Source organism: Sprattus sprattus, assembly GCF_963457725.1.
Source record: "Sprattus sprattus genome assembly, chromosome: 13".
In the NCBI taxonomy this organism is placed as follows: Eukaryota; Metazoa; Chordata; class Actinopteri; order Clupeiformes; family Clupeidae; genus Sprattus; species Sprattus sprattus.
Window position 1 is genome coordinate 5,973,527 of NC_137911.1, and position 13,974 is coordinate 5,987,500.

A 13,974-nucleotide genomic window follows, 5' to 3' on the forward strand; every position below is an offset into this window, starting at 1 on the left:
CGCCTTAAGACAAAAATGAAGATTTCCTCACAGCCTCAGGTCAGACATTCAGGGGAACCCCACCCACCGCACCCCAACAAAAACAACTTCTCTTTTTCTCCTTTTGTCTGTTTTGATGGGTTGAGATGGGCAGCAGTGCCAAATTGATCCGGAGCAGAGTGCGTCTGTTGCACCACTGATTTCCTCATTGTCAGCTCTCTCTCTGGATCTCTGGTTCTCTGATGAATGGAGGAAGAGAGAGCTGAATAAAGCATGAACATGGGCCACCCCTGTAGGCTCAGGTGTCAGTCTCTGCCCTACACGCTCTTGCCACACACCTGCTCAGCGAGAATAGGCCTACACCACCAGTTTCATCATTGCACTTGCAGCCTGCAGGAATGCATTACAGTGTCCCCTTCCTGTTCTCTGTCTTACAAACACACAAACAAGCTCTTTGCATTCCAACTCACAGACACATGAAAACAGACAGTATGCTTTTATTGCATGCACACTCACAACCAGCTTGCATAAAATACCTGCATGATTCATACACACACACCACACCATTCCTCATATACGATATTGCAAGATTGTACTATTGAATAGTTCGTCTTAGCACCGCACAGCCCTGCAGGAGAGCAGAAATCTTGTAAACATACTGGAGTCTTTCGCAGCTCACACAGCACTGTTTCCAAGTATGCCTCAATTACCTTTTAAAAGGCCTTTCAGCTGCTGATGCACAGACATGGAGTCGATGCATTAATGGTTAACACACTTGTCTGCCTGTGATAAGCATATTTTAGTCCATAGGGTATCTTTCTTTGTAGTCTTGCATTATTCCCTCAACTCACCGCTGCAGTATTTTTTGTTTGTTTGCTTTGCTTTGTGGTACGGCGGGGGTAAAAGGGGACTTGCTAGCAGTTATCGATTGTCAGTCTAAGTCTGGAAAGACCTGCATCTTTGCACTGGTATGGTGCCATCATTTAGCCTAAGCACTGCACTAAGCTGGGGGTCAGTGTGTCCACATCCATCTACAGAAGTGTTGAGAGGGAGTTTGTGGGTGCACTAAATTATAAAATTGAATGTCTGTTCTCTTAGCAGGAAGTTCCTCTTCCTCTCTGATCTCTGGACTCATGCTGATGTGTCAACATGCACGCACACACAAGCACCCACACACACACACGTACACGCCAGGAAGCAAAATTAACTTTTGGCCTACCAGCCAAAGTGAGTGGTAGGTGTTACCGGCCAGAAGTATTTTTTTTTATCTGCCAACGATGCTTTTGACAACATAATTTGTGCGAATCAGTAATATACCACCTTCATGTGTAATTTAAATTACATTGTACACCACATTTGGAGGATAGGTTTAAGAAATCAGACAAGTTTTACTTTTAGTATGGATATAATTTAGTAGGCTTTTAACCTATTATTTTATCTTCATACAATTCATACTAGCTTAACCTAAAAATGTATTTAAATGACTAAACTAAAAAGTTATATCATGGCAAATCTCATGTGAGTGCATACCATGTATTGGCTCAATGGACAGTTTAAACATCTCGTCCTGTGTTTTATAATTCTGATTCATACAATTCATACTTGCTTAACCTATAAAATGATTGAAATGACTAAACTAATAAGTAGTCAATCACCAGCCTAAAATCAACCAAGAAGTGTCTATTGTGGCAGTGCAAGCTCTTGTGGCTCTTGATGGCCTCGGCTTTCATGATGGACGAGCCGATGATCAAAGAATGTAGCCTTATATTGTCCCTCACGGCCACTCTACAAACACTGCATGCATTGTACCACCTGAATAATGAAGCCATATCCGTGGCTCACCACGAGGCTACTTTTTGCCTGAAAGAACTGAGTACTCGATGGGGTAGCGTAGCGGGGACAGGAGTTGTTGCGTATACATCTCTCAAATACTAGCATATCTCTGAATAGAGAAAAGCATACAATTCAAAATGTAATGATTCATTGAAAAAACATATATCAGCAATATATCTTCACACTCAACCACATCAGATCTTTTGCATTTTGATTTATAATGCAAATGTTACAGTACTTTCTTAACAATTAGATGTGTTATATCTTGAGGCATTAAAAAGAAGAAAACTATATTTGCACCTGTATTTCAAGCACTTATTGCCCATGAACAACCAAGTCTCTCTTAAAAGTAGTCATACCACTGGAAAGAGATGCCTTGAGCCAAACTATATGAGGCTAATGAAGCTGATGTTTTGTGATGTGATGTTTTGTTTACGTAGCCATGTGCTTCTGTTCCTTGTGTCTCTGCCTCAGCCCCTCATCTGATTCATTGGCTGCTTTGTTTTCACCTGTTCCTCGTTGTGTTTAACCAGTGATGTTTCCATCTGCATGGTGAAAAAACAACCTATTTTGAAAAAGAACAGATGAATAAAGGCCTCACAAACTACATATAGCAAATATAGGCCTATGCTGTTTGTGTACAACCGACATTGGTACTGATTACCGCTATATATTCCAACCTCCCCAAACATATGAAACATCTGCATTTAAACAAGGGCATAAATATCTGCATATTGGAGGCTGGATCTCTGATATCTGGATCTCTGTTCATGGATCCAACTGCAATACAAAACTGACGACGGATTACAAAACTATGCGCAAGAACGAGATGTGAATGTAGAAACTTGAGATAACTGATAGGTTATCTCTTAGGCTACTTTGTGCAACCCCTACCTCACAGCTCACACTGAATTGTGGCAGGATGCAGGAATAAGCCCTGCTATAGCAAGGCTAGCTGAGGTAATGCCGGTTGCCTCCGGTTTGACAACAACGTGCAGAAGTTCTTCGAATTGTGTTATTGTGTAGCTTATGCTGTGTGTCTCACCCCCTCCTCCTCTTCCTTTCGTGTAGATGTGGCAAGCCGCTTTAACACGATCAGATTGAAGAGGCCGACAGTGCAGTAACTGCCACCACTCACTCGCCAACAAAGAAATGCACACGCTGTTGGTGGGTGCTCATTTTGCTCCCTGATGCACACACACACACACACACACACACACACACACACACACCTTCACAGTTCACACACACACACACACACACACACACACACACACACACACACACACCTTCACAGTTCACACACACACACACACACACACACACACACACACACACACACACACACACAGAGCAATGGCTTAGTTTTTCCTCCTGGTAGTGAGTAATGGTTCCATTGACTCAGGCTGAGAGGAGAGAGCTGTTGACCCCACAGACCCCAGAGACCCTTGTCTGCTGTTGACTGAAACTGGTGGTCCAGACCTTACCCCTCTTTCGTGTGTGTGTGTGTGTGTTTGTGTGTGTGTGTGAATGCCAAGAATAGAACATATGTTGAGAGCATGTGTGCCCACGCAGTCTCAACAGGCCATAATGATAGTCCTGTATCATGCCAAGGCCAAGCGCTATGTGGTGAGGTGTGTGTGTGTGTGTGTTGGATGGACATGAACACACACACTTTAAGCAGAAGAGTTGAGTTAAGTCATGCTCAGTTATGCAACTGAACATTTCCTTGCCAGAACTTTCCATTTCCTGCTCACTCTTTGTGTGTTTTGTTTGTTTGTGTACGCATAGTGTTTGTTTGAGAGTGCTTGTGTACGAGGTTTTGGTTGTGAATGCAGAAGTGTTTGTTGAGCATAGCATTTATTTTCTCACTGACACACTGGGGAGCTGCTTAATTGTTGTGTTGGTTCATTTTGTCATTACATGGCAGACTAGTCTGAACGCTAAAGGAGATTCATTAACAAAATGCTGTTTGCTTTTGGTTTAGCAACTATCTGTGCTCTCTCTCTCTCTTTCTCTCTCTCTCTCTTTCTCTCTCTCTCTCTTTCCCTCTCCCTCTCCCTCTCCCTCTCTCTCTCTCCTCTCTCTCTCTCCTCTCTCTCTCTGGTGTTTGAGAAATGTGTCTTTTTCTTCTAAGTCACTGCTCCTCCACTCTTTTGCTCTCTCTCTTAAGGTGCATTTGACCCTGCAATTAGCATCTTATTTGTTTGTGTTTCTGGTCCTAGTGTGTGTTGAGAGATTATTCCCACACTGCCCTCTGTTGATATGATCATCTCAGAGTTAGCTTTAGCTCCCCAGTCCAATGGGTCTGAAGCATCATGTTGTCAAAAGCACTCATCCATCAGTCATTCAGTGAGTTACTCCTTCCTGGAGTGTCCTTTCATCTCCCTAATGTAAGCCCTGTGGATCTTCTCAGATCAGTCTCAGTGCTGGGCTCCTGTTGGCTAATGCCCAGTGAGGTGTGCGGAGTGCTGATTCCAGGTCAGTGGTAGTTGGAGGGAGAGTTAAAAAAAGGGAGATGTCTGCTGGGCAGGTGAATGGGTCTGTGGCATAGGGTGTGTGTGGAGGCATGCTGTCTCCAGGGTAGCCAGCAGTTAAGTGCCTGACTGAGCTGTGTTATATAGGAGAAGGAAAGGTGAGCTGAGGACTCTCTCTCTCTGTCGCTCTCCCTCTCTCTCTCTCTCCCTCTCTCTCTCCCTCTCCCTCTCTCTCTCTCTCTCTCGCTCTCTCTCTCCCTCCCCCCCCCCCCCCCCCTTCCCTTCTGATGTGGCTCTGAGACTACATAAAAATTATCCAAAACTGTGTGTGTGTGTGTGAATTTTCTTTTTAATTATGAGCGTTTTATCTCATCTTGACGCCTTCATCGGTTTGAAGTGTATTTGTGTTATTACGAAGCTATAGTTTCTTTGTTCAGCACAAATGCCAAGAAATTCACTATGAACTCAGGTTACCTGAAAGTGGAAGAATGAAATACCCTGGCAGCTGAAAGAGTGTGTGTGTTTCTGCTTTGGGCACTCACACACACTCACACACTCACACTCTCTTTCTCTCACAGTCAGACAGTCAGACAGACAGGCAGACAGTCAGACAGTCAGACAGTCAGACAGACAGCTGCAGTTACCTAAATCCCAGCATCTGAAGAGCAGATCTAGGCCTGTGTGATGTCCAACATCCACATTGCATGCAGTGTTCTCCACCTGGTTCTCTCTGTCCTTCTGAAGGTCTCTCACTCTGCCATAAAAGCACTCTGTCATAAATTGCATGATAAGACTGCTTTCCCTTTACAACCGCAGTGTTTGCAAGCATGCACATGAACCAACACACTTTGGACATGCTCACTATCAAGACTAATAGCTGAGCCATTAACCGGCAGTAGAGTTTTCAAGTCAATGTGTAACATCATGTTGCTAAGTCCAGAGCAAGTCATAGCTAATGTAGCAATCTGAAGAATGTCCATTGTGTAGAATATCCCAGCCTTTGAGGTCTGCGCTCACTCTTTCAGCACACTGCTACAGTAGAGTTGTGGAATGTGGCTGTAATAGGCTTTTCTCAGAATGTGTGTGTGTGTGTGTGTGTGTGTGTGTGAGATTGGGTATAGAGTCTGGTAAAGAGGGAGACGAAAAGAATGTGAGGTTGTTTTTTATCAAGGAGCAGGGAGGGTGCAATTCTCGCGGCCTTGGTTAGCTTCCAGACTTCTGACCTGTGTGTGTGTGTGTGTGTGTGTGTGTGTGTGTGTGTGTGTGTGTGTGTGTGTGTGTGTGTGAGTGCTAGGGATGCACCGATCCGATATTTGTATCGGTACCGATATTGAAGACATTTCTAGATCGGGTATTTTATTTATTTATTTATTTTTTTATCTTTATGTATAGGTAGTGTATTATGAGTGCACGTTGCTATTAGTAGCGATTAGCATGCTAAGCGGAGATTTAGTTATGTCCTGATGTTGATTCGCTGTAATAAAGATGGGTTCATCCTGTTAAGATTTCGACTGGATGAGCTTTGAATGAGATTCATGTTGCCTTGTGTAATGTCCACAATTATATGTATCGAGTTCTCAGTGCGTTAGAGTGTATTTGTTATCTGGCTTTTAGCTAGGATTTTTTGAGTGGGGGTCCATTTTGTAATTGAACCTAACGCGGCGAAGCCCCGGTGACCCAGCAAAACTAGGGGGGTCTGGGGGCATGCTCCCCCATAAGATTTTTTTTGAAAATAACCTTTTAAATAGTGTCCTCTAGTGGGTTTAAGGAAGACAAATTAACTAATTTAGATTTATTATATGGCATAAACATATTGAAGACATCCGCTGAGATTTTGTTTTGGATATGTGTGAAGCAGGAGCACCCTGACCTGGGAGAGAAAGCTTAGGAGCAGCTATACCCTTTGCCTCCACATATTTATGTGAGGACTCCTTCTCTGCAATGACTGTGATCAAAACAAAGCAGAGAAACAGACTGTGCCTGGAGAAGAGCCTAATCACAGCAGTTGCCTCCCTTTTTTTGAAAATAACCTTTTAAATAGTGTCCTCTAGTGGGTTTTAGGAAGAGAAATTAACACATGTAGATTTAAAATATGGCACAAAAATAAACATATTGAGGACATCTGCTGAGATAGGTGCTAATTATAGTTAATGTCAGCTATCCTCTGTTCAATTTTCAAACTCCCTCACTATATGACTTTTTTCGCTCGAGCAATATTCCATGACAAATGATACGATGCCAACGTGACCGTTTCAGAGTACTTCGTACATTAAAAAAAAAGCCGAGTCTGTTTCTCTGACTGACGTTTCAATTCAAAGTATGTACCTTGTGCTTGCACAGCTCTGTGCCTTTAGGAACTCCTGGGCTATGTTAGCATTGTGTGTGGAGAGAAGGCGCTGTCAGGCGCACCAAGTTTGAGGCTTTAAAATGCGACGGTGACGTCTGGCATATTAAGCAGAGGGGTTATCCATTTCGCTCCGCAAATAATTCCTTCCATTCAGGCAAGAACGTGCGGTGTTTATCTTCATATTTTCGTTTAGCTTTACGCTTTGCTGGATCCATGGCATTATTTTAGTAGCTACTGCTATTCTGGCTAGCAACTCTCTGCGACTGGGTGCACACATTAGAATGTTTCATGTTTGGAACATTAACGTTACTTGAAGACATCTCTCAAGATCGCGTGATCACACAATATACATGAATAAATTCCCCATTCAAATCGGACAGCTTTTTGTCTGTATTTCGTGCAAAATATGCATTTTAGATGTTTATTTTACAATATGAAAATTCTGTACACCAAGAGGAAAGTCAGTGAGCAGCACTCGCTCTGGAGCCGAGCCACACGTCAGCCGGCAAAGAGCTGCATGCGGCTCGCCACCCCTAATAGCGGTAAACTGTTGTTTTACGTGTTGCAACGTGATTAGGCTCATTAACGTTTGAACAATGTTGAGAGTTATTGTGAACACGTTTAAAAAAAGTTTGACTGAGTGAAAAAAGGGACGAAAAACTTAAGGCGTCTGTAGGGCGTCTGCCTAAAAGTAGTGCGTCCAATTTCTTATTATTTTAGAACAGTGCGTCCAAAAGACGCACGGACGCATGCCTAGCTAAAAGCCTGTTTGTTATCGTGTAGCATTAACTCATATTAAAGTAATTCAGTGCAGTGCTAATTAGTCCCCATTCTCATTGCAGACACACACATACTGTGTATGTAGGATCACATGCATCGTCATGTAATGGAAATTGATGAATGCACATTAAAGGGATATAAAGAATACTGCTTTGGTAATCGTGGGTCTTTTAACAGACTAGAACCAGCAAATACATTAACAGGTCACCATGCTGAGCCTCTACAATGTAACGTAAAAGTTGACGCCAGCGGATATATGATTGCTAACTAATATGAACACTAGTGCTAGTTAGAACGTACATTATTTGTGATTATTTTTAGCCTATGTTATGAATTGATAGTGATGACTAGACATGATGTTAAGTAGCAAATGAGCAAAAAATGCACCAAGATCTCATGTCATGCACTCCTCATTTCTCCCTCTCGCACGTGTAGTCACACACATACACACAGTTACCATAGTTTTGCGCTGTTTTTTTATATCGGTATCAGATCGGTATCGGCCGATACTAAACCTCAGATATCGGTATCGGAGGTGAAAAAGCGGATCGGTGCATCCCTAGTGAGTGCGAGAGTGAGTGCGAGTGCGTGGAGGCGTTGGAGAGGGCGAGAGACAGATAGACTGACAGTGAATGATTGGTAGCGGAATGATAGCATATGAATGACTCAGGACCTGTGCCTTAGCCTGTCCAGACAAGAAGCAGAGAGAGGGAAGGAGAGAGAGGGGAAGACGCAGAACAGAAAACCAAGTTTCAGACCGATGTGCTCTGCCTGCTGCATCCCACAGCTCCTGGGTCAGTGACAAATAAGGATTGGCAAGATGCCAATTAAAAAATATGTTTTAAACCTGTTAAAACAACATGCCCAAGGACTGTTAGAATGTATATTTTGCATTTCTGTTGGTTTCATAGTATTTGATATGACATTTCTACCATTTTTCACCAAATACGGAACTAATGGCCCTGTTTATTGTCAAATGGTGTAACCATTACACAAGTACAAATATTTAATATTTCATCCTCCTAGATTTTATGTACGTGTAGTCATGAAAACAAGTAATTGATTTTCAAATATCACTTGACATTTTTTTTTATTATATTTATTTTAAAAATTCAGATTAAATTGATGTTTTATTGTACTTAGCAAGACATTATGTTGTAAACATTAAAGTTTTCTGCATATTCCATGCCCATTTGGGTAAAAATGGTTTTAAAACACATTATAACAGTGTAGTGGAATACTTAAGTATCATCCATATTAAGTTTTTTGTACAATATGAGATTTTTGTGGAAAATACTGGTTACGCCAATTGACATTAATCGGTTACACCAAATGACCATACTGCTTCTACAGCCCTAAATTGATCAAAATGGCCTCAAACAGGAAGATGTCAAATGGTGTAACCGGTTACACCATTTGACATTTCAATTTAAAACCAAAATCTGCAGGCATTATTTAGGATGACTACGTCAACACCTAACATTGGTGTGAATATTTAAAAACATATTTTACATTTAATATAGTCACTTTGATTATTGTGGTTTATTTATATTTTAACTGAGGTCATACCACTTGACATGTCACCTGACCATGCTTGAAAAATGCACATTTTAGAGAAAGTACTAACCTTGACATGTAGCAGTTAGGTTCTTTAGGGGTCTTCTCTGTGACATGATCTTCTGGCACAATATTTACAAAATGGCTCCTAAAATGTGGTTACACCACTTGACATTTAAGAGGTTGACTTGGCAGACATGATTCCCCATATTAATTTAAATATTCCGAACAATGATGTTACATAACTATTATTAAGTTTTAAAAAGTGCAGGTGTAAGAGTATGCCAAAGTATATCAGAGGCTATTTTGAAGAGAGTTTCACAATTTTTTAGCAAGTTTTATTACTTGGTACTACATTTTAAGGGTTACACCACATTGACAATTTTACCATTATTTTCTTAATATTCTCACCAAAATGGATAAAACCAGAACTTTTAGAATTTGGTCTTGAAGAAAATGATGTTTCAAAGTGATTTGATAGATTATTCTCAAACTTTAACACTTTTAAATGTATTTCATCCTCATGTTCACAAAAAAATGAGCGTCACGTCTTTAACCCTCCTGCCTTTCAGCTCTGCCCCCTAGGTCAGCCAGAGGAGGACCCATACTGGAGATGCATGCACACTTTATTGCCCTCTGACGGATATTTATCTTGGACATAAGTAGCTGTAGACTGAAACAACAAATGATGAAAGTGCGTGTGTTTATGTGTACGTTGCTCAGACAATCATATTGGGACTACAGCTCTCCTGCCTTGTAAGAGAGGAACACCTCGCTCCTCTTGGATAACCAAATAACTGCTTACAGGCTTTTTAGCCGTTACATTCTTCCTGAAACCCTCCAGCAACTTGGCACAACAAACTCACCTTACTCCTGGAACACACACAGCTATCCATTACAAGCCAATACAAGCCAATACAACATCCAGCTATGCATGACAATGGTCTACAAGCCACTTTCACCATCACAGTGCACTGAAACCTGTTATTATCCAGTGAAAACCAGCACTGCACGTTAGTGGCAGGCTTGGTAATGTGTCCTTGACGTGTCTTGGTGAGTGTGATCTATCTAGACGCCTGCATTTGACTACAATTGACTTTTTAATCACATTTAAGTCACGTTTTAAAAACATTTGCTTCATGTTCACAGCGTGGGAAGCATGGTGAAGGGAACACAGGTGAATTATGGGGGTTGTATTTCTTGTGAAGCTGCTGATAAGATGCGGGGGTTGTGGAGCTGTAAACCCCCAGGAACAGGCAAACACAGTTGCCATGCTTGAATTTCCAGCTTTCATCAGTTAGCTTTCTCTCTGCAACACTTTCTTTTGTGCGTTTTCTTTTTTTATTAGGCACTACTTAAAAGGGAAATACAAAACTAAAATTGTGAGAGTGTGCATAACGTGTGATGTAATTGGAAGTGTGTTTCTGCTAAAGTAGCAAATATTTTCACACAACTCATAACTTTCTGCAAATGGTTATCTGGATATTTGATTACCTGAGCACACCCCTACTAGGTCCTCTGATCTACCGCCCACTCACTGCACTTTGTAGTTCAGCCCAGCAAACTCTAAATCTGGCTCTTCCTAGCCTGCACCCTTTGGTGACTGTGTGTGTGTGTCTGTGTGTGTCTGTGTCTGTGTGTCTGTGTGGCCTGACCATGTTGCTCCGTCTGTATCATGTTTATGTGCATGTGTCTTTTGGAGATTTAGTGAGAAACACATATGTTCTGTTTAGTGCTCCTTGACCTATGCTGTGTGTGTGTTCTGTGTGTGAGCAAGTGAGTACTCAGCTCTCCTCTGTTTCACCCATGGAGCAGCCATTACTCCAACTCACCTCTGACCCCTTGAGCACACAGCATCTAAGGAGAAGGCTGCAGGAGTGGGAGAGTGGAGAAGGTGAGAGAGAGAGAGAGAAAAGGAGAGGGGGAAGAGAGAGAAAAGGAGAGAGGGGAAGAGAGAGAGAGAGGGGAAGAGAGAGAGGGGAAGAGAGAGAGAGAAAAGGAGGGAGGGGAAGAGAGAGAAAAGGAGAGGGGGGAAGAGAGCTCGCCAGGGAAAACGCAGCCTCCTGTTCCCAACGCTGTTTCCTTCCTCCTGTCAGAACCCCAGCACCACCCTGCACTCTCTCCCTGGGCCTCTCTCCCTCTCCAATAACTATCTGCCTTATTTAGCCTCTCTCCCTCTCCAATAACTATCTGCCTTATTCAGCCTCTCTCCCTCTCCCTCTCCAAAAGACTTTCTGCCTTATTCAGCCTCTCTCTCTCTCCCTCTCCAATAACTATCTGCCTTATTCAGCCTCTCTCCCTCTCCAATAACTATCTGCCTTATTCAGCCTCTCCCTCTCCAATAACTATCTGCCTTATTCAGCCTCTCTCTCTCTCCCTCTCCAATAGACTATCTGCCTTATTCAGCCTCTCTATCTCTCCCTGGGCCTCTCTCCCTCTCCAATAACTATCTGCCTTATTCAGCCTCTCTCTCTCTCCCTCTCCAAAAGACTATCTGCCTTATTTAGCCTCTCTCCCTCTCCAATAACTATCTGCCTTATTCAGCCTCTCTCTCTCTCCCTCTCCAAAAGACTATCTGCCTTATTTAGCCTCTCTCCCTCTCCAATAACTATCTGCCTTATTCAGCCTCTCTCCCTCTCCAAAAGACTATCTGCCTTATTTAGCCTCTCTCCCTCTCCAATAACTATCTGCCTTATTCAGCCTCTCTCTCTCTCCCTCTCCAAAAGACTATCTGCCTTATTCAGCCTCTCTCCCTCTCTAATAGACTATCTGCCTTATTCAGCCTCTCTCCCTCTCCAATAGACTATCTGCCTTATTCAGCCTCTCTCCCTCTCTTTTAGACTATCTGCCTTATTCAGCCTCTCTCCCTCTCTTTTAGACTATCTGCCTTATTCAGCCTCTCTCCCTCTCTAATAGACTATCTGCCTTATTCAGCCTCTCTCCCTCTCTAACAGACTATCTGCCTTATTCAGCCTATCTCCCTCTCCAATAGACTATCTGCCTTATTCAGCCTCTCTCTCTCTCTCTCTCTCTAATGGCCGGTTCACACTTCACGATTTCAGCCCGATTTTGCCCCGATTTCTTCGTCGCCGACAAATTTGCAGGATCGGGCCCGATTTTGAAAAGTCTGCGACATGGTGAGGTCTTGTAGTGTGACATGCTTGCGACCTGCGATGTTTTCGTCTGCGACGTTCGAAAACCCCACGACGAAAAGTCTGGCATGTCAGAATTTTTGGGGGAATCGCAATGACGTATCCATTGTTGACATAGCGTAAACCTAGCATAAACCTCACTCTGGCCTGTATAACGAAGGTCCAGCTGATAAACTGTTATTATTGTAAATGTAGGTTACAAAATGTTAAAGTAGTCCATTTCCAGTCTTACCCGGAAATGTACGTTTGATAGCCTACCTCAAAAGTGTACGTAGCCTATCAAAAGTAGCTAGCTGTTACCTAGGCAATTAGATTCATGATCTTGTAGTGTGGCCAGTCTTCCGACCAAGACGAAGCCCGAAGCCGTGGCTCTGTGATCGCATAGTGTGACATGTTAAATCGTGAAGGAATGTTTGACAATCGTGTAGTGTGAACCGGCCATAACAGACTATCTGCCTTATTCAGCCTCTCTCCCTCTCAAAAAGACTATCTGCCTTATTCAGCGTCTCTCTCTCTCTCTCAAATAGACTGTCTAGATCTGCCTTATTTATTTCCTTTTGGGTCTTAATATCTGACATGCTTCTCAGGTGTGTAGCTAGTCATGACTGCAGAGAGACTGACTGAAGTAGATACACACACACACACACACACACACACACACACGCGCGCACACTCACGCACACTCTGTTTTCCCCTGTCAGGTTGTTGAGTGTAATTACTAGTAATTAAGGCTCAGAGTTGAGGAGTTGATGGCTCATGCCGAGTCCTGCCTGAGCCAAAAAAACACAGCTCATTTACCTCTCCTCCTCTCCTCCTCCTCCTCTTCCCTCCCTCTTTCACCTCTATCTCTCTCTGTTCACACAGTCCTTCTCTCTCTGTGCTCCCTCGCTCTCCCTCTCTGAGTGGTTTGTCTGTGTTCATCATTATGCCTACTGTGTTTGTGTGCACGGGTGCATGCAAATGTGGTGTGTGTGTGTGTGTGTTTGTGTGTGTTAGTGTGTGGGTGTGACTGTTTGTGTGCATGTGTGCGGGTAAATGTTGTGTTGGCGTGAGTGAGGGTGTGTGTGTGTGAGAGTGAGGGAGCTTGTGTGTGCTTGTGTGCTTGAGGGAGTGTGATCATGTGAGGACGAGTGTGTGTGTGGCCCTTCTCTGAACAGACTTGCAGACATTAGCCTGGCCAACCTGCTGCTCTTGGCTCTGTAGCGGAGACATCCTGTCCATCCTGTCCATGTACCCTCAGCAGATGGATGGCCCTTCCCTTCTCCCCTCCCTCTCCTCATACTCTTTCCTCCCCGGCCTCCATCAGCCTGCTTTTCCTTTCCTTGCCTCCTATATTACTCCATCCTTATCATCATGCACCCCAGCATCGGTGTGTTTCTACTCCATTTTATCTCCCCTCTGTCTCTCCTTTGCTCCCTCTCTCTCTCTCTCTCCCTCTCTCTCCCTCTCTGCCTGTTTTTGCTGGGCTGGGCTAATGGAACGTGTTAATCAGTTGGTGTTTGTCTCTCTGGGGCCAGCCGTTTGTCTCACCTGCCTGCCTGCCTCTTGCCTCTTGCCTCTTGCAGCAGAGTGCCGGCTGGGATGGATGAAATGAGAGAGAGCACGTTATGGAGCAGTGCCTGGCCCCATCATCCACTCTCAGGCCCTCTATTCTTAGCTCTTCTCTTCTCCCTCTTTGGTTGACTCAAAGATTTGCTGCAATAAAGTGAAGGAGGTCTTGATGAAGCTCATTGATTATTGAATCACACAACTTTTATCTTGAACTTATGTGGGGGATATCTGTGTCTCATACCCCCTCTGACTGCATTATCCCGCCTCACTCTTGCTCTAAACTGGTGGAAACACGGAC

At 43.4% G+C, this 13,974-nt stretch overlaps 1 protein-coding gene across 6 annotated transcripts in view; it reads left to right on the forward strand.

Annotated features, from left to right (window-relative positions):
* The window catches only part of numb (NUMB endocytic adaptor protein), a 49,542-nt gene that overhangs the window by 8,129 nt on the left and 27,439 nt on the right, over positions 1–13,974 (forward strand). Inside the window, exons 1-2 of one of the 6 annotated variants that reach the window (XM_080850686.1) lie at positions 2,747–2,772; positions 2,884–2,979. The exons of 4 other annotated variants lie outside the window; for them this stretch is intronic. The gene's annotated coding sequence lies outside the window, so the exon portion shown is untranslated. Of the gene's footprint in view, positions 1–2,746; positions 2,773–2,883; positions 2,980–13,974 lie in introns of those variants that run through there. One more of the 6 variants, XM_080850685.1, reaches the window with a different exon arrangement.